The sequence below is a fragment of the Salvelinus sp. IW2-2015 genome, linkage group LG4p (genome assembly GCF_002910315.2).
Source record: "Salvelinus sp. IW2-2015 linkage group LG4p, ASM291031v2, whole genome shotgun sequence".
NCBI classification, from domain to species: Eukaryota; Metazoa; Chordata; class Actinopteri; order Salmoniformes; family Salmonidae; genus Salvelinus; species Salvelinus sp. IW2-2015.
Genome location: NC_036841.1, coordinates 12,896,699 through 12,916,657, shown reverse-complemented (window position 1 = coordinate 12,916,657; position 19,959 = coordinate 12,896,699). Strand labels below are relative to the sequence as shown.

The window sequence follows — 19,959 nt, the reverse complement described above, 5'->3', positions numbered from 1 at the left end:
TCAGGCTACACCATGGTGCTACCCTACAGAGTGCTTTTGAGGCTAAGGTAGACCCTAATTGCAAAACAGTGTGTTTTAAGAAATTATTTGGTGACGTGAATATATTTAGTATAGTTTAATTTTTACATTTACATTTAAGTCATTTAGCAGACGCTCTTATCCAGAGCGACTTACAAATTGGAAAGTTCATACATATTCATCCTGGTCCCCCCGTGGGGAATGAACCCACAACCCTGGCGTTACAAGCGCCATGCTCTACCAACTGAGCCACACGGGACCACAATCTAAAAAGGATAACTTTTTTATTGTTTCACAATTCTTTTCTCCTTTTGGAATTCAGTGAGGAGGATGGTCCTCCCCTTCTTCCTCTGAAGAGCCTCCACTACTGGATGCTCTTGTAGGGGTCAGCCCTATCTCCCATAGTCCCATTGAAGACAGCAGGCTTTCCGCGGCGTACACTGATCTTCCCTCCATGTCACAAACGCCCAGGTACTCTCCTCGTACTCTCCACGTTTCAGTCTGTTCATATTTATCAAATCAAAGTGTATTTGTCACGTGCGCTGAATACAACAGGTGTAGGTAGACCTTACAGTGAAATGCTTACTTACAGGCTCTAACCAATAGTGCAAAAAAGGTGTTAGGTGAACAATAGGTAAGTAAAGAAATAAAACAACAGTAAAAAGACAGGCTATAGACAGTAGAGAGGCTATAAAAGTAGCGATTGAGGTAGCTGATTGAGGTAGTATGTACATGTAGATATGGTTAAAGTGATTATACATATATGATGAACAGAGAGTAGCAGTAGCGTAAAAGAGGGGTTTGCGGGTGGTGGGACACAATGCAGATAGCCCGGTTAGCCAATGTGTGGCAGCACTGGTTGGTCAGCCCAATTGAGGTAGTATGTACATGAATGTATAGTTAAAGTGACTATGCATATATGATAAACAGAGAGTAGCAGCAGCATAAAAAAGGGTTTGGGGAGGGTTGGGGGGGGGCACACAATGCAAATAGTCCAGGTAGCCATTTGATTACCTGTTCAGGAGTCTTATGGCTTGGGACTAAAAACTGTTGAGAAGCCTTTTTGTCCTAGACTTGGCACTCCGGTACCGCTTGCCATGCGGTAGTAGAGAGAACAGTCTTTGACTGGGGTGGCTGGAGTCTTTGACAATTTTTAGGGCTCTCCTCTGACACCGCCTGGTGTAGAGGATTTAGCTCAGATCTTTGAAGTGTGGAACTGAAGGGACTTTTGACAACCTGCTAACTTTTCTCATGCTTCATTGTCATCATACTGCGCATAAAACTGCTGAACAATATTCCGAGGATAATACTTACAAGCAGGTGAGATGATTCATTCTCATGTAAGAACTGCTGTAATATGCATTTTTCTAGTAAACACAGGTGAGAGGTGCCTCTTCCGCTATCATTAGTAAAGTATGGGTCTGCTTTCATGTTGGTCCACTCATAATGGAGAACAACAGAACTGTTAATACGGCTAAATCATAAAAATGTAGAATAAACATGTGGAATGGGTGTATTTGACACAATTTATCCTCCAAACAAATGCTGAAACTTGCTTACTTTTGAGTCCTGGCAACCCAATTACAGTACACTGTACACCTCTTTTACTATAGTTTTCGCATGACCGTGTTGTAAATAAACATGGGGAAAAGAAAGTGCTATTTATTCATGTGCTTCCCTTTGCTTACCTGGATGGTTTAACCTTTTACAACTCTGGGTAGCGATTTAGAGTATTTCCTTCTTAAGCTGCTCATTCGTGTATGTCCATGACCCGACCCATCCCAGCGATGTCTACAGCCTCTCTGATCACATCTGCTCCACAAATACAAACGGAATGCTTTATTAAAGAGGTGCCATCCTACAGTATATCCACGTTTAGTCCATTTCCATTTCCATCTTGTGTGAAGTGTTAGAGAGCAGCAGAGAAGAGTAGGTGAACATCTACAAAACCTTTGACAGAATGCTATGTGAGGTATTAAAGTGTCTTGTTTCAGTTGGTCTCTGAAAGAAAAGGGATAAAAAACACCTGTTTCATTTCTTAAACCTTTCATCAATGTTATTTTTTTCATTTGATAAGAGCTCAAGTTTCAAGCTGCGCTTCTGTTCACCTGTCTATACGTTATTTTTTAGGTTCTTGCTTCAATCACAGTATCCCCCCTAAAAAATCCTACACACACACACATGCACACACACACAATCTCACACTTTCACTCACTATCTCGAACACGATTTCCCCAAACACCACATCAGCAATCAACACAGCAATCTCGGAGCTCTCACAAGTTTTCAACACCCAATAATTTGCTGTTGATACACTCCAGAGTAACGGGAGTCTAACAATCATCGGGAGAGGCCCTCGGGCACGGAGTGATTGGTGAAGAGTTCAGCTAGTGGCTTCGCCAGAGGCATTCTAATATGACTTGATGAGACTGGAGATCAGATTCAATGAAGTGGAGACAGTGGAGTAGCAGCAAAAGGGGAAATGCCGCCTTAGCAACCATGTTAGAGGTAACCCTAGTACAAGCTAGGGGCTAAAGTGACACCTCCCACTCGTCCTCTGCTCTGTCATGGGTCTCTCTCAACCATCATTTACCTGAAATCACTGCGGGAGAACTGGGACCTATGCTAACGTGCAAAGACGCTGGAAATTACAGACAATTTTTAACACTCGATTTTGACTACTATACTACTTAAATACAGTCCCATGGAGAGTTTGAATAATGCAAATAATTATTACTCCTTTTTTCATATTCATTCAACTTCAAAAGGGTGCGCATTATTGGCTGCATGACCTTGAGTGCTGCCTTCAACGTGCCATTGAAAAATAACTGTTGCAAAGATCACAAGGTCCCGCCTGAATCATTTTATACTCTCAACTCTCGGCTTACCAACTACCAATATGTAAATCGGTGACAGACTATAGTCAGAGTCACAGTCAATACGATAACAGATATGGTGCTGGTATGGGAAGAGTTGGTGTGTCTTGTGTGGGTTAGATAAGCCATGTTTAGAGAAGCCACACCAACCCAGTGACATCTACACTAAGTGTACAAAACATTAGGAACACCGGCTCTTTCCATGACATAGGCTGACCAGGTSAATCCAGGTCAAAACTAGGATAATTTATTGATCTCTTTCCATGACATAGACTGACCAAATGAATCCAGGTGAAAACTAGGATCATGTATTGATATCACCTGTTAAATCCACTTCAATCATTGTAGATGAAGGGGAGGAGACAGATTAAAGAAGGATTTTTAAGCCTTGAGACAATTGAGACATGGACTGTGTACACTGAGTCCACAGAACATTAGGAACACCTTACCAATATTGAGTTGCTCCCCCTTAAGTCCTCAGAACAGCCTTAATTTGTAGGGGCATGGACTCAACACATTGTCAAAAGTGTTCCAGAGGGATGCTGGCCCATGTTGACTCAAATGCTTCCCACAGTTGTGTGAAGTTTTCTGGATGTCCTTTGTGTGGTGGACCATTCTCGATACACAAGGGAAACTGTTGAGCGTGAAAAACCCCGCAGCATTACATTTGTTGGCACACTCAAACCGGTGCGCCTGGCACCTACCATACCCTGTTCAAAGGCACTTAAATATTTTGTCTTGCCCATTCACCCTCTGAATAGCACACATGCACTGTATTTGCATCGGCAGGAGGACTTTGTCCGAAGTGCATTTCAATCTTCCTTTACTGTCAAGTTACTGTCTCATTTACCATCCTGAACTATTTACTCATTTTTTAAGCATCGCAAAATAAATCAAGCAAAAGAAGAGACCATTTAGCATGGCTGTTGCTGATCTGCATGGGTTACATATAGAGGAGTGCTTCTTACCTACATGTTGGCCCCACAAGGTGCTAACAAGGGAAGCGGCAGCCCAAGCCTGGACTCACAGTGACAACAGGTGCTCTTAATTGGAGAGCACCTGTTCTACTTCAAGGATAGATTAAGAACGTGTAGATGAAGAGACATTTTGTGTTGAATCGTCCTAAAATAGCTGGTCAGATAATTGGATTTAACGTAACAGAAATGTTTTGGAGGAGAGGATCATTAGAGATAAGAAATGGACCTTATGAGGAAACAGATAGTGTAACAACCAGCCCTGAGTAAATGACACAGACTTGGCTGAATCCGCTCTGGAAAACAGGTGAGTTGCTCAGAGGCTAGCTTAACCCGAGGAAGTAGCGCTGTGCCCAGGCAACCGGAGTAATTGTTTCTTTATTATTCAACGTGATCTCAGAGCATTTCATATTATTCTGTACTTAAACCCGAGACACTCCATTTAGTATGATATATTACATTTCGCATGCATGTATTAATTTGTGGATGTCCATCATTACGTTAGCTATGTGGCTACCGTTAGCTAGGCTAGGGGTTAGGGTTAGGGGTTAAGGTTAGGATTAGGAGTTAAGTTTAGGGTTAGCTTACATGCTAAGTAGTTGTCCATGATGAGATTCTAACGAAACCTTTGGGTTGCCAGATGGGCTCCCGAGTGGCGCAGCGGTCTAAGGCATTGCATCTCAGTGCTTGAAGGTTACAGACACCCTGGTTCAAATCTAGGCTGTATCACAACTGGCTGTGATTGGGAGTCCCGTAGGGTGGTGCACAATTGGCCCAGCTTAACCGGTGTACATTTACATTTAAGTCATTTAGCAGACGCTCTTATCCAGAGCGACTTACAAATTGGAAAGTTCATACATATTCATCCTGGTCCCCACGTGGGGAATGAACCCACAACCCTGGCGTTGCAAGCGCCATGCTCTACCAACTGAGCCACACGGGACCCGTGTGGGCAATCATTGTAAATAAGAATTTGTTCTTAACTGACTTGCCTAGTTAAATAAAGGTTAAATAAAAAAATACACCTACCCAACAGCCCTCCTCTTGTTTTTGCCTTAATAAGTAACCTTCTGTCTTATGTAACCATACCAGACATATCATACTAATTTGAGTGTCCCGGATTTACGTTTACTATGTTACGTCTCGTCCAGGCTGTATTATTTGATCCACGACACTTTACATTATACTTTATCTTCAGTTCAAATTTAGTGTCTGTCTCTCTCMCTCTCCCTCCGGCCCAAGTCGTGTCACAGCCAATCACGTTGCTGTAACTCAGCATTACTGATTTAATCCGCAACATTTTCAAAAGTGGAAAACGTCAAAACCCATAAGTTTAGTATTCAACGAGCTCAGACTGTTGTAGAAAAATTAATACAACGAAAAATCTGACACGAAATCAAATGGCTGGTTCCTCTCAAGTATAGAACGGGAACAAAAGTATGCAGGGGGTACAGTTAGCCCCAGGCAAGGAGAGGCCCATTGCTTCCAAACCTAACAGGGGTTCTCATTGAGGAGAAGAGTCACATCAGGCAGGTAAGGAATTGGCGGCATTTGAGGAGTGACAGGAGGCTCCATTAGAAGAACAGGAGCTATGACATTCAAGGGAGGAAAACACACATCAATTAGAGCATAATTAATCAGCAAGGGGGCGTGAGCAAGTGTGTTTTCCAAACTTTAATTACACAGGTCTAACCATTTGCTCATGCATGCATCATTACACCTTAAAGCTGTAGAACGCCCTTTATTCAGACAGAACTTTGGAATGGGACGCTATGACGCCCATCCATTCATCAGTGATGCTCCACAATGGCACTTTGCGGCTATGGGGGCTTGTCAATGTAAGTTTCCTGGATGAATAGGAGGCACCATTACTGTGGGCGTCTGGTTCTGCTTCCTTTATCACCTCGCCATGGGGTTGACCTCCAAGCTGTCTAGTTGCTGAAGCGTCAGTGACGATGCAAGGCTAATGTGTTACATCATGCGAATGAGGGTCAAGCCCTCCGTAAGTAGAGAATGAACAGTCTGTCATCAGAGGGGACTGAGTCACTCCACTCGAATCTCCTCGGGGCACAACATGGCCAAATAAGCAACAGTTCTGACCCAGTGAATCACATCACTGTAGTGGGGTTGAGCTGCACTGTGCAGGCAGACACTATAATTGGGCCAAGTTACTTGGTGGGAGCACATACCGTGACAATCCTCTCAAAACACAGGCAAATAGGAACTCTCCAGGATTATTAATCCTTGACCTTTCTGATGATCGTTTCATACTTGAGTGCTCCTTGAGTGGGGCAGCAGCAGTACCGTTTCCCTTAGGCCAGGTGTTTCTCTTGGCTCTCTCGACCCTCCCCAAAAGTAKTGTTCTTTGCACAGAGCCATCTCTAAAATGCTGCAGTATATGATTTAATTTCACTCAAGGTGGTGAGCGATGGGACATTCCTTTCCTATTCTCCATACTAACCTTGAGTGCTGTGCTGTGAGGTCATGCGATTGCCATGTATAAGAAGAATTGGCATTCATTTGAGCATTCAAGTTATTGACATTGAAAGACTGGACGCTAAGATGTTTTGATTCCAAGAGAATCATTACACTGAGCTGAACATGAACAAAAGCAATGGGTGAAGAGGCCATCATGACAGTCATGCATGATGCCATTTACTCTCTCTAACACGTAAACCCCACATACAGTACACACAAGGCACTGTTCCATTGATTCTCTCCTCCCTTATTTTAACCCAACATAGAGTTGTGTGCCTGGTAGTGTCACTTGACCCATCTCTTTATGAGCTAGCCGCTGAGATTAATTATCTTGGCATGGAAACTCATCAGGGAGAATAATTGGAAACCCTGACGTTACTCTGATATACGGACTACAGCTCCCACTGCTGCATTTTTATGACTTACGAGATGCCTGAACAAGACAAAATGGACTCCCCTCCGATGTGAATGGTGAATTCACAATTAAATCCACCTATTTCAGGCCAAGGTCCATTCCTCTATCACAGAGTTTATGACATACAGTGCTGCATTGAATTCAATCATCACTTCAGTCAAGTCCACCGGGGCAGGAGAGACTGGGAAATTAGACTCAAGGAGGACTGCATGGACAGGCATGTCGACTGAACATGAACGCAACTAGAAAATTATTGTAGTGTATTAGCTTTACAGAGTTTGTGGAACTGACAGTATCTTGTATTGTTACAGTTAGCCTGATTGAAGTGTGTACCATGCAGTCTGATGTGTCTGCCTGATGTGACTGCTATGAAAGATTGCACTGCACACTTCATTTGCAGTGATGGGCCGACACAGACACTTTGTCATTTYCATTGCCTTGACAAGGAAGGTTGATTTAGTGATGGTCCCTTTTTTTAAATGAGTTTGCTCTTCTCATGTCCATGAAAGACACAGGTTATATGTTCAGCACACTGAGACTGGGGAGTAAATTAATACAAGTTATTCGGACGACATTCAATCAACGTAGCAGGTCAACATTTAAAATGACCTTTCCCACTGTGGCAATTTAACACCAGTACAGCAAGATTGGATCATTCTCCATTGCAAATATTTTCCTGAATGAATCTTAAAAAACTAAGGCAAGTAGCCTAAGTCTTCCAGGAGTGTGATTGCCCAACACTGCAGATGTTTACAGTGAGTAATTACAATGCAGAGTTATCCACTAAGTAGTGGTGCTTCATCATTCTAAAACAAACAAGTTTCTGCCTCATACCAGCCCACTTTGTTGTAGTGTCAGAGCAGTTGCCCTGAAGGCACATATGATACAGAGACTTTCATTGGAAACAGAGCAACAGCTATAAATAATGGTTATATGGGGAATGTTAGTGCCTTGCAAGATGCACGGATCGAAAGGGCACCAGGCTAGCTTATCACCATCTTCCTCCATCACTGGGAATTGGGGAAAGGGTAATGTGCAAGGGAGAGCTGTTGCTGGGGTTCCACGTTGGCACGGGGAATTGGGGAAAGGGTAATGTGCAACGGAGAGCTGTTGCTGGGGTTCCCATTTGGCTTCCCAGAGAAATCGATAAAAATTCAGGTGGAGTCATTCATACATCTGGGTAAAAAAAAAAATCAAACAATGTTTTGTTTTGGCAATGGCGTATCAGCATTCATATTGTTCAGGTTCAGCAGTATGAGGTGTGTCTCTCTCTCTCTCTACAGACCCCCTCTATCTCTTTGTATTTCCCCCCATTCTCCCTCCCTTGCCTTCTGTCATCTGTAGCCATTTTCTCCTCTCTCACCTCTCTCTCTGACAAGCATGGGATGAATCAGCCAAATCATACTGGGGCTGGGTAGCTCCTTGGAGAGATGGCACAGGTGCGGTTTGGAGCTGTGGTTTGATTCATTGCATATCCTTCCCAGGAAAGGTGAGCTAACCAGCACACTGAATAATGAGATGGCTCCTATCACTACCTTAGCGCCACAGGTAAATCCTCCATTATGGTTTCACCTTTTAGGGCACAGCCAAGTCGACACTCTGCCATTCTTCTTCAGAGGAAGGACATAGTCTAGCGGGAACACCAACGCTGCCTGTGAATSTCCCACTGTTTCAGAGTGAAGCAGATGTCTCTATTCCATTAGCCACAGTAATTAGCTGAATTAGTTCTCAGGTGAAGTGAGAAACAGAATGATAAACCAAGTCACACACTGGACAGGCTGAAGGTGAGGAAATATGGCTGCTGGGCTGAAACTCTGAGCCGTGAATGACTAGAGAATAACAGATGGCAACACCCCGCTGGTGATGATAATCTACCTTCCATGGTAACATCACATCCTCCCTCTCCTCCTCCTCCTGTGTTATTCAGCTGTAAGCTGCAGAGGAGATGTCTCTGTATTTTTCCTTCTGCAGCTCGTCCCCTGACAGATGGCTCCGTGGGGTCTCTCAGTGTTCCCCCGAATGCCTGGGAACCTTGGGGAAATGGGGGTGTCATGGCGCGGAGAGAAAAAAATATGAGCTCGGATGCCCAGGTGTACCACACTTTCAAAATGTAATCCAGCCTGGATCCATGGTGGCAGATGCAGAGGCTCACATTTCATCCGGGCCTAATCTCATTTTGATTTTATGGCCTCTGCGACCAGTGGTGGATCAAGCCACAAAATAGACTCTCTCCAAAGCAGCAGACACCTAGCTCGTTTCCCCCGTAAGTGAGTTCCAAACCTCACTTTATATTCAACAAAATTCTCTACTATCTAAAGCTAACCACAATATTTGGCAAGGCTGTTCCGTAAAAGTCAAGTGTTTAAAGCTAATGATGCTCAATTAGAGCTAGCTGGAGAGAATTTGCTCAATTTTATGCAATGGAGTATGATTTGCTAACACAACAAAGCATGAGTAACTGTGTTGTAAGAAGGGAAGAACAGTCTGGAGTTTAGCAAGAATGTGTTTTCATTTCATCTTTAACACACTACATTATTAAATGATGTTGTGACAACAGGATGTAATGCTTCTCGTGGGCTGAAGGAAGAGTGGACCAAGGTGCAGCGTTTAAAGTGTTCATGATTTAATAAAAAATAGAAAAATAGAACAAAAACAACAAACAGGAGAACGAAAGCAAAACAGTTCTGTCTGGTGCAGACACAAAAACAGAAAACAACTACCCACCAAACACAGGTGGGAAAAGGCTACCTAAGTATGGTTCTCAATCAGAGACAATGATAGACAGCTGCCTCTGATTGAGAACCACACCCGGCCAAACACACAGAAATAGAAAACATAGAACACAAAACATAGAATGCCCACCCCAACTCACGCCCTGACCAAACCAAAATAGAGACATAAAAAGGTTCTCTAAGGTCAGGGCGTGACACAGGATCTGATGACCGAAAGATCCCTTTGACGTCTAAATAAGAAAGGACGTATCAACTGCATATGTGCTACACCTTGGAGTCATGCATCAATAACAATGTTTTTCACATGTATTAATTGCTATTGCCATTTACTGGGTGTTATTATGACTTCCTTTACCAAAAAAAATGAATAAAAAATTTGCTTGCGATAATGACACAAATAATAACACTCAAAACAAATGTCAATGAAAGAAGAACATTAATGAATTTCATTTTCATTATCCTTAATACTGTGTGTTCTCTGTGAGACCTCCATAGGTTCAGGTTAATTGTTTTCATCCTCTGGCAGGTGGAGGCTCTTCCCCTCCCTCCGCCTCAGTCTAATTTAGTGTTGACAGCAGTGTGCTTCGTTTGGAGCGGAAGATTTGCGCCATCTGTTTACGGCACGTTGATGTGTTATTTTTATCGCTGTGACGGTGAATGAGCGAGTATGAGGATTGCTGGGTCCATTTCACCCTTGGGGACAAGGCAGCCCAACATCGCACTGCACTCCCAACACGTACACACCTCTCCCTTATCATTCAGACGCATACACACTGTACTGAGGAGCAGTCATCTACTGAAATGAATATGCTTGTTCTGCCTCCAAACTGCACACCCCTCTACACGCATCCACATGCACATACATATGAATACATACCCTGTGGTCCCATCTCTCTCCATACACAGACACAAAGACACGAGGCTGTGGGTCTGGATTGCAGGGCGTGGGTGGAAACTTATAGTGCTGAAAATCACTGTCATTGCCTGACATACCGTATCTCTCATTTGCTAAGCATCAGTAGGCTAACAGACATGCCTTGGAGTGGATTATGCTGTGTGCCAGAACAACAAGAGGAATAGCTACCTCTTTAACATTCCCTTCAGAGGGATAGAGTTATCATTTCTCAAGTACCCCAATAGAAGTGGTTTGCAGTCAGTTTTCAGGCTGACTGTCAAAAAGTGAAAGGCATATCTCACCTACCTTCACAATTTCTCAATGCAGGTGTCTGGACACGTATAAAGATGAATAATTACTACTGTAAAAAGGGAATTTGTAAGGCTGGCGTGAGCAATTTTTTGGGGGTCTCCTCGACATTCAGGTTATTGACGGATTTGAAAATGTTACGACCACCTCGTCCCACGGTCTTCCGACGACTTACCTGTCAGGCCAGAGAGAGAGACAGAGGAAAGTACGTAATGTGGTGATAGAGGGGGAGGTGGGGAGTGGTGGTGGTAGCGGCAGATTGGCCCAGTGACTGACAGATTGAGAAATTAGTATTCAGATCCATTCCGGTCCTTTGATATCTCCTTGCCGCAAGCCACCGGAACTCCGGAACCCATCCGCCATTCCCGGACAGGCATTTGCAGGCTTCCGGCGTCCTCACCACCCCACTTCCTCCCCTTCCCTCTCTCCCCCCTGCCATCTTGTCCAAGCTCCCTCAACAGAACATGTGCCAGGGTATGGAAACACATGAAGAATCTGTTTCCCGCTCCAACAGTACTCCCAGGCTTCACAGAAGTGCAGACTGTCATTATGGGGAAGAAGTCCTTGAGAACCTGCATAATTGTCTCACAATGGACTACAAAGCCAGATACTTTACAGTTCTATTGTATTACCACCTACAATTTGACTCAGAATAAACACTGCCTCAAAATACATTAGGGAGAACCACAAAGTTATGGGGATATTATAAGTGAATAGGCCACTCATGCTAACATCTATTTTGGGGTGGAAGTAGCACAACATTAATATTCAATAGCAAGCATGGTGTTCTTGTAGTAGGTGAGAGTTATTTCAACCAAACATTGTAATGAATCACAATCGAATCAATTGCTGGAGAAAAGTCTGTCCGAGTTCAATGCATCAGTTGAATAGAAGGTGACTCACTTTCTAATTCCTATGCAGATCGTCTGTGTGCCTTCCCCCGTCCCTTCGGAACTGAAAGTGATAGGTTGCAACTTAGGCATCCAATATGTTATTTATGTTTTACACGACACGTGCGATATAAAAATGTCATGGCTCTATTCAACCCGTCATTCAACCCTAGGCAATGTTCCCATCTTAGCGGAGACTTCATTCACGGTAAATGCTGCATATGGTGGCTCAATCATAAATTACCTTCTATTGTGGGTCCCGCTATAATTAAATAGATGTTCAGTTTATAAAGGCTTCGTAAAGCATTCATATAGCCATAAACGCTACATAGATGTGTTACACATCATCTATAACCTTATGTCATACTTTATAATTGGTTCATAAATGTGGTAGAAAATGTGTGATATAACCACCAATGTCAAATGTGACATAAACCTGTGCTTTAAAAAGGGTGGCATAAGCATTGCTTAATAAAGGCCTTACAAAGCATATTAAATAGAGGCTTCAAAAAGCATTTATAACCCTGTCATGCATCTTGGTAGAGCATTGCAATGCCAGGATATTGGGTTCCATTCCCGGGACCACCAATACGTAAACATTTACTTGTCCTTGAAATATGTTTTAAAACCCAAATGTAATACAAATGTCAATCATTGTTAATGTTTTGACGAGTTTGCAAATCAAATGCCCCACTTGTGCTGCCACCAGACAGCGAAACAAGTAAGTTAAAACTTCTTTGGGATTTGTGTCCCTTCCACGGGATGGTTGAGCTAACAAAGGCTAATGTGATTAGCATGAGGTTYTAAGTAACAAGATCATTTCCCAGGACATAGACATATCTGATATTGGCAGAAAGCTTACATTCTTGTTAATCTAACAGCACTGTCCAATTTACAGTAGCTATTACAGTGAAAGAATACCATGCTATTGTTTGAGGAGAGTGCACAGTTTTGAACATGAAAAGTTAGTAATAATAAACAAATTAGGCACATTACGGATGTCTTCATGCAACATTTTTAACAGAAATGCAATGGTTCATTGCATCCGTCTAAAACTTTTCACATGTACTGCTGCCATCTAGTGGCCAAAATCTTAATTGCAGCTGGCCTGGAATAATACATTATTGCCTTTCTCTTGCATTTCAAAGATGATGGTACAAAAAAAATACAAAAAACAGTAGTTTTTTCCTTTGTATTATCTTTTACCAGATCTAATGTGTTATATTCTCCTACATTCCTTTCCCATTTCCACAAACTTCAAAATGTTTAGTTTCAAATGGTACCAAGAATATGCATATCCTTGCTTCCGGGCCTGAGCTACAGGCAGTTAGATTTGGGTATGTCATTTTAGACAAACATTTTWAAAAAGGAGGGGATCCTTCAGAGATTAAGCTTTATTCTTTGTAATTGAAATTAGTTTGTAGCAGTAAGCTAATTGTTGAGTTAGATTACATACTGTATCTAAAATAATTTTGGTGATGTCTCACCCGAAATGTAGCTAGGTAAATACAAATCCCCTAGATACATCCATGTCTCAGTCACGTCATGAGATTTGTAAATGATGAGGAATATAATAATACAAAATGAATGGAGTTTCCTATCTTCCCATTTAGAGTTTCTGGCACAGCACAGAAATGCCCTTATCCAGATGATGTACCAAAGGTATTTCCTAACAGACCTGCTAACTTTCTTTGATGTTACTTTTAAGTTTGGAACCAACATGCAGTACCTCCAGCAGGAAGAGAGGCAAGAACCATTCGTCCGTCAGCTCAGGGACAAGCTACACTATTCGTAGCCCTGTGTAACATTCAATGTAATTACATTGCTGAACGTTTTGAAACTTAAAGTATTTGTATTGTTTTAGAAATGTACAAATAAAAGGAAATGTACTTTTTAAACATGTCTATAATGTTTTTTTTGTTTTAGCTGTTAGTGATAATTCCCTATGTGTTAATACATTTGTGTTTACATCATTAAGCCTTAATGTATGTGTTATGAATGACCAAAGGTGTCTGCCTTTATAGTAAGTACAGCGTCATATGATAAGCCATTTATGTATGTGTTATGAATGACCAAAAGTGTCTGACGTTATAGTAAGTCTTGTATCATATAATTCAAGGCATTTACGTACAAGTATTCAGACCCCTTGACTTTTTCCACATTTTGTTACCTTACAGCCTTATTCTAAAATTGATTAAATTAAAACATGTCTTCATCAATATACACACAATACCCCATTATCACAAAGCACATTTACCAAATAACTTATTTACATGAGTATTCAGACACTTTGCTATGACACTCGAAATTGAGCTCAGGTGAATCCTGTTTCCATTGATCATCTTTCAGATTTTTCTACAACTTGATTGGCGTCCACCTGTGGTAAATTAATTGATTGGACATGATTTGGAAAGGCACACACCTGTGTATATAAGGTCCAACAGATAACAGTGTATGTCAGAGCAAAAACCAAGCCATGAGGTCAAAGGAATTGTCCGTAGAGCTCAGAGACAGGATTGTGTTGAGGCACAGATCTGGGGAAGGGTACCAAAAAAACTCTGCAGCATTGAAGGTGCCCAAGAACACAGTGGCTTCCATCAATCTTAAATGGAAGAATTTTGGAACTACCAAGACTCTTCGTAGAATGGCCAGGGAGTTGACCAAGAACCCGATGGTCACTCTGAGAGAGCTCCAGATTTCCTCTGTGGAGATGGAAGAATCTTCCAGAAGGACAACCATCTCTGCAGCACTCCACCAATCAGGCCTTTATGGTAGAGTGGCCAGACGGAATCCACTACTCAGTAAAGGGCACATGACAGCCTGCTTGGAGTTTGCCAAAAGGCACCTAAAGATTCTCTGGTTTGATGAAACCAAGATTGAACTCTTTGGCCTGAATGCCAAGCGTCACGTCTGGAAGAAACCTGGCACCGATCGTCAAGTACGGTGAAGCATGGTGGTGGCAGCATCATGCTGTGGGATATTTTTCAGCGCCAGGGACTGTGAGACTAGTCAAGATTGAGGGAAAGATGAACAGAGCAAAGTACAGAGAGATCCTTGATGAAAACCTGCTCGACAGCACTCAAGACCTCAGACTGGGGCGAAGGTTCACCTTCCAACAGGACAATGACCCTAAGAACACAGCCAAGGCAATGCAGGAGTGGCTTCGGGACAAGTTTCTGAATGTCCTTGACTGGCCCATCCAGAGTCCGGACTTGAACCCGATCGAACATCTCTGGAGAGACCTGAAAATAGCTGTTCAGCGACGCTCCCCATCCAACCTGACAGAGCTTGAGAGGATCTGCAGAGAAGAATGGGAGAGAATCCCCAAATACAGGTGTGCCAAGCTCGGGGCGGCAGGTAGCCTAGGGGTTAAAGCGTTGGGACAGTAACCGAAAGGTTGCTCGATCTAATATCCCGAGCTGACAGGTTAAAATATGTCTTTCTGCCATTGAACAAGGCAGTTAACCCAATGTTCATAGGCTGTGATTGTAAATAAGAATTTGTTCTCAACTGACTTCCCTAGTTAAATAAAATACAATTGTAGCGTCATACCCAAGGAGACTCGAGGCTGTAATTGGTGCCAGAAGTGCTTCAACAAAGTACTGAATAAAGGGTCTGAATACTTATGTAGATCTGATATTTCATTTTTTTTTCTATGAATTTGCAACATTTCTAGAAACCTGTTTTTCCATTGTCATTATGTGGTATTGTGTAGATTGATGAGGGACAAAGATAATTAAATACATTTTTGAGTAAGGCTGTAARGTAACATAATTGGAAAAATTCAAGGGGCCTAAATATCTTCCGAATGCACTGTATGTGTTATAAATGACCAAATGGGTCTGACTTCATAGAAAATWCAGTGTGTACTGTGTAGTTGTACTAAAATGTCATACTTGAGTAAAAGTAATGATACTTTAATAGAAAATGACTCAAGTAAAAGTGAGTCACCCAGTAACATACTACTTGAGTAAAAATCTAAAAGTATATAGTTAAGTATCAAAGTAAAAGTATTAATCATTTAAAATTCCTTATATTATGCAAACAAGACAGCACAAATGTTTATTTATTATTTACGGATAGCCAGGGGCACACCAACATTAAGACATTAATTTGCAATTGAAGCTTTTGTGTTTATTGAGTTCGCCAGATCAGAGGCAGTAGGGATGACCAGGGATGTTATCTTAATAAGAGATATCACTAGCTCACTAGCTTTAAGCACCAGCTGTCAGAGCAGCTCACAGATTACTGCACCTGTACATAGCCCATCTATAATTTAGCCCAAACAACTACTTCTTTCCCTACTGTATTTATTTATTTATTTTGCTCCTTTGCACCCCATTATTTATATCTCTACTTTGCACATTCTTCCACTGCAAATCAACCATTCGTGTTTTACTTGCTATATTGTATACTTCGCCACCATGGCCTTTTTTTTGCCTTTACCTCCCTTATCTCACCTCACTTGCTCACATTGTATATAGACTTATTTTTCTACTGTATTATTGACTGTATGTTTGTTTTACTCCATGTGTAACTCTGTGTTGTTGTATGTGTCGAACTGCTTTGCTTTATCTTGGCCAGGTCGCAATTGTAAATGAGAACTTGTTCTCAACTTGCCTACCTGGTTAAATAAAGGTGAAATATATTTATTTTTTAAACAGCATGAATTGCACCATTTTCCTGTTAAAATGTAACGAGTACTTTTGGTTGTCAGGGTAAATGTATGGAGTAAAAGTACATTATTTTATTTATCGATGTAGTGAAGGAAAAGTKAAAGTCAAAAATATWAAWAGTAAAGTACATATACCCCAAAAAACTACTTAAGTACTTTACACCACTGGTACTGAGGAACATGTAACTTCTAGAAAATTTCACTTTCAATGTATTTAGGTTGGGGGCTTTGATTGAGGTAAGTGTTTCTTGGTGTAAAATCGTCCGCGGCTATTGCAGACACAGCACATATAGGCCATTTGAAGTTGGCCTTAGTGATAGTGACCATGGAATTCTATAGGAGTGACCTTACTGAGTAAAGTATTTGTCATCGTCACTAGCCAACACAGTCAAACAGTCATATATTTGCTAAACCCTGCTCATTTCCACAATGTATCTTCTTGAAAGCCAAGATTGATGCGTTGGTTCACCAGACCTACTGCATATTTGGGGCGGAAGTGTCTGGGAATGAGATTAGGTGTTATGTGACTAACATGACATCACTTTAAAGCATATGTTAACCTTCAACACACCATGTCACCCTTTATGAAGCACATGTTTATATCATATTCGACATAGTGGGTTATGTCACATTTGATATTGGTGATTATGTCACACAGTTAAAACCACATTTATTAACCCTTTATAAAGCATGAAATACGGTTATAYATGCTTTGTAGCACATTCATGTAGTGCTTAAGAAGGCTTTATGAAGCCTTTATTAGCTGAACGTCATTTAAAGCGTGGCCATATTGGTCAATATGTAACCATGGTACAGTGGTTCCTCCTTTAAAAATTGTGAGCTTACGCTGCGGGACCTAGAGGTCATTTGTGGTTTAGTACGGTACCCTGCGTCACTGCTTCATTGCTCCAGACCAGCGCAAGGGGGAGTTAGAGCACTGATTATGCTTTTGGGTCCTACTGTTTCTCTAACTGACAATGAATGGGCGACATAAACCTAAACAGAAACTGATAATTGTGCACGACTTCAGTATTACTCACTAAAACTGTTGTTACACTAAGGTTTTTATTATTTTATTAGGATTATTTTGGTTTTACTGTAGTACTCTAGGCCACTCCCGACTAGTCAGGTTATACAGCGCCTGAGTGACGCAACGGTCTGAGACACTGCATAGCTGTGTTGCTACAGATGCTGGATCAATACCCGTGAGATGATTGTAGGTAATTGGTTTGTCTCCCTCTAAAAACAGAAATAATTCTAAATAACAAACTGGCTTTATTTACAAATTAGTAACAATGTCTCACCCCGTGTTAAAGATTGGCCTTTTATTTTTTATTTTTTGCTCATTATACGTTATTTGAAAACGAAATCTTCTCCAAAATATTGTTATTTTTTTTAAACAAAGCGATTACTATTATTAACTATTATTAATTTAGAATTGTATAAAAGCCCGTTGGATATTCTCACAGATATATTATTAACCCTGTTATTAGCAGGACGATATATATTGGTCATATTGTTCATGGCTCCCGAGTGGCGCACAATGGGATTGCCTTGCAGTTCTTCAGCTGTGTCCACTGAAAGCGCGCAAGGTTCAAGGCACGAGGACAGGGGGCATGGGATGGGCCGCAGAAGACGCACAGAAGACCGACCTAGCCCATGGGGAAGGGAAGGGAGGAAGGGGGAGGGGGGGTGGACCCCCACCCCGCCACACTGGCAACACTTTAAGAGCATTGCAGTAATAATGGCGCTGACAAAGGAAACGTTCCCGCTGCTCTGTTCTTAGCGCCAGTCTGCACATTCAAACTAAAACAATGTAACTAATAATTATGCTTTCATTAATCAAAAAATGATAAAAATACTTATTTCGTTATGGATCCATAACTAACAATGGGAATAAATATCACTGAATTACAGAAATATCCTCCAATCCTCTCTATGTAATTATTGGCAGAGAGTCAGGTCATATTTTTTATATACTGTAGGCCTACCATAAGCGACATGAATCTCGTTCGTGTTGAGTAATGTGCTGTTAAAAGGGGTGTAGGTCTTATTTATTTAAAGAGCATATGAAGTTAGAAGCAATAGCCTACAACTATTTTGGCACCGTTTCGCGCTGCTCTGAGACAAGCATGGGGACTGGTCTTGATAAATCAATGGGACGGTTATAGATGCTTTGTAACACATTCATGTAGTGCTTTATGAAGCCTTTATAAGCTGAACGTCATTTAAAGCTTGGCCATATTGGTCAATATGTAACCATGCTACAGTAGCAATTGAAAGGAAACATTTTGGAGATAATGGGAAAATTATTAGACTAAAGGCATATACACAACAGTTCACCTGACAGTCTGAATCCAAACATTACACTGTCGATGTTATGTGCATTTTACATTTACTGTACTTTCCACTGCATTTATTGATAACGAAATCTGAAATTACTCTGGATACATTCAGTAACATAATAAGACTACTCCTTGAGTGAGAGGACTAACTGCTGTCTCCAAGTGCCACACATCTCTCCAATGTGTGTAGAGTCTTAATTAATTTCAATGCACTTTTATGACTCAAAGAAGAGTTTTCAACTATAAAGTACTTTTTGGAGCTCTCCGAGCTGTGCCACTGAGGAATTAGAGCAAGCAATACTTGTGGTTGTTTTGTTTGGAACTCAACCCTGCATCCCTGCCAACAGACAATTACTGTTGTTGCTTACGCAATCCAAAAACGGTCCATTATAAATCGCAATCTGGGTCAGGTGGGCATGATTTGAAGCTTGTTCATTTGGACTCACCGGTGTTTTGGCTTGCTTGTATGAGATCAAAGAGGTATTTATTATAATCTTCAACATCTCATCTTTCCGCGTTTCCCTCACTCAGACAAGAACATTTTTTGCCCAATTAGCGGGATGGATGGGGCATTGTCTTTTCTGCGCTTCATACAGCGCTGTGCAGCACAGAGCCAGAGCTCTGACATCATGCATAGCATCTTACACTTACACTTTATTCATTGTGCACTCTTCAATAACTCACTACAGTATTGATTGCACATGCCTGTGTTGAAAATCGAATTATGCCACATTCACACTGGATTGCCTCGGAATGACCTAGTTCGAGATTACTGAGGTTCTACCTTTTTACCCAGATGAATACCAAACTTATCATAGGAATAAACAGCTACAGTATATTAGTAACTTGCAATTAAGTAAAGAGGGCTAGGCAGAACGTTTCCTATGTTCACACATCAACAGTTATTTTCTTATCTCGTCAGTACTCTTTGTCTCCATCCACACCTTGTTTTTTCACCGGTGCAGCGTACTTAGTGGAATTGATTAATTCGGCTTGAAAGACTCCTTGAAGACAAGAATATCAAGGGGGAGGCTACATAGTCATGTCCACGTAAGGTTGTGATTAATTGTTTAATTATGTTCTGTTAGAAGATTAATGGTGCCTAATTGAATCGTGTATATGGCTCCGTGGGGCTAGTTGCCAACAGAGTTGTTAGGAGCATCACAATTCTTGTRGAGCAATTTGTCATCCAAGCACATCGGAGAGTCTTCTCATGTCTCTCATTAGCACTATTTGGGACCATTATCCATCATAAGATGAATGCACAAATAGATATGATCACCTGTGTTTAAAGTTACAAAACTAAAGGTGTTCATTAGCATCCTCATGGAGAGATACGCATCACTACTATG

At 41.5% G+C, this 19,959-nt stretch overlaps 1 non-coding gene across 1 annotated transcript; it reads right to left on the bottom strand.

The window, feature by feature from the left end:
- Positions 1-202: 202 nt before the first annotated feature.
- On the bottom strand, positions 203-279 carry trnat-ugu (transfer RNA threonine (anticodon UGU)). Its single transcript has one exon. It is a non-coding gene; the product is annotated as a tRNA-Thr (tRNA).
- Positions 280-19,959: the final 19,680 nt, after the last annotated feature.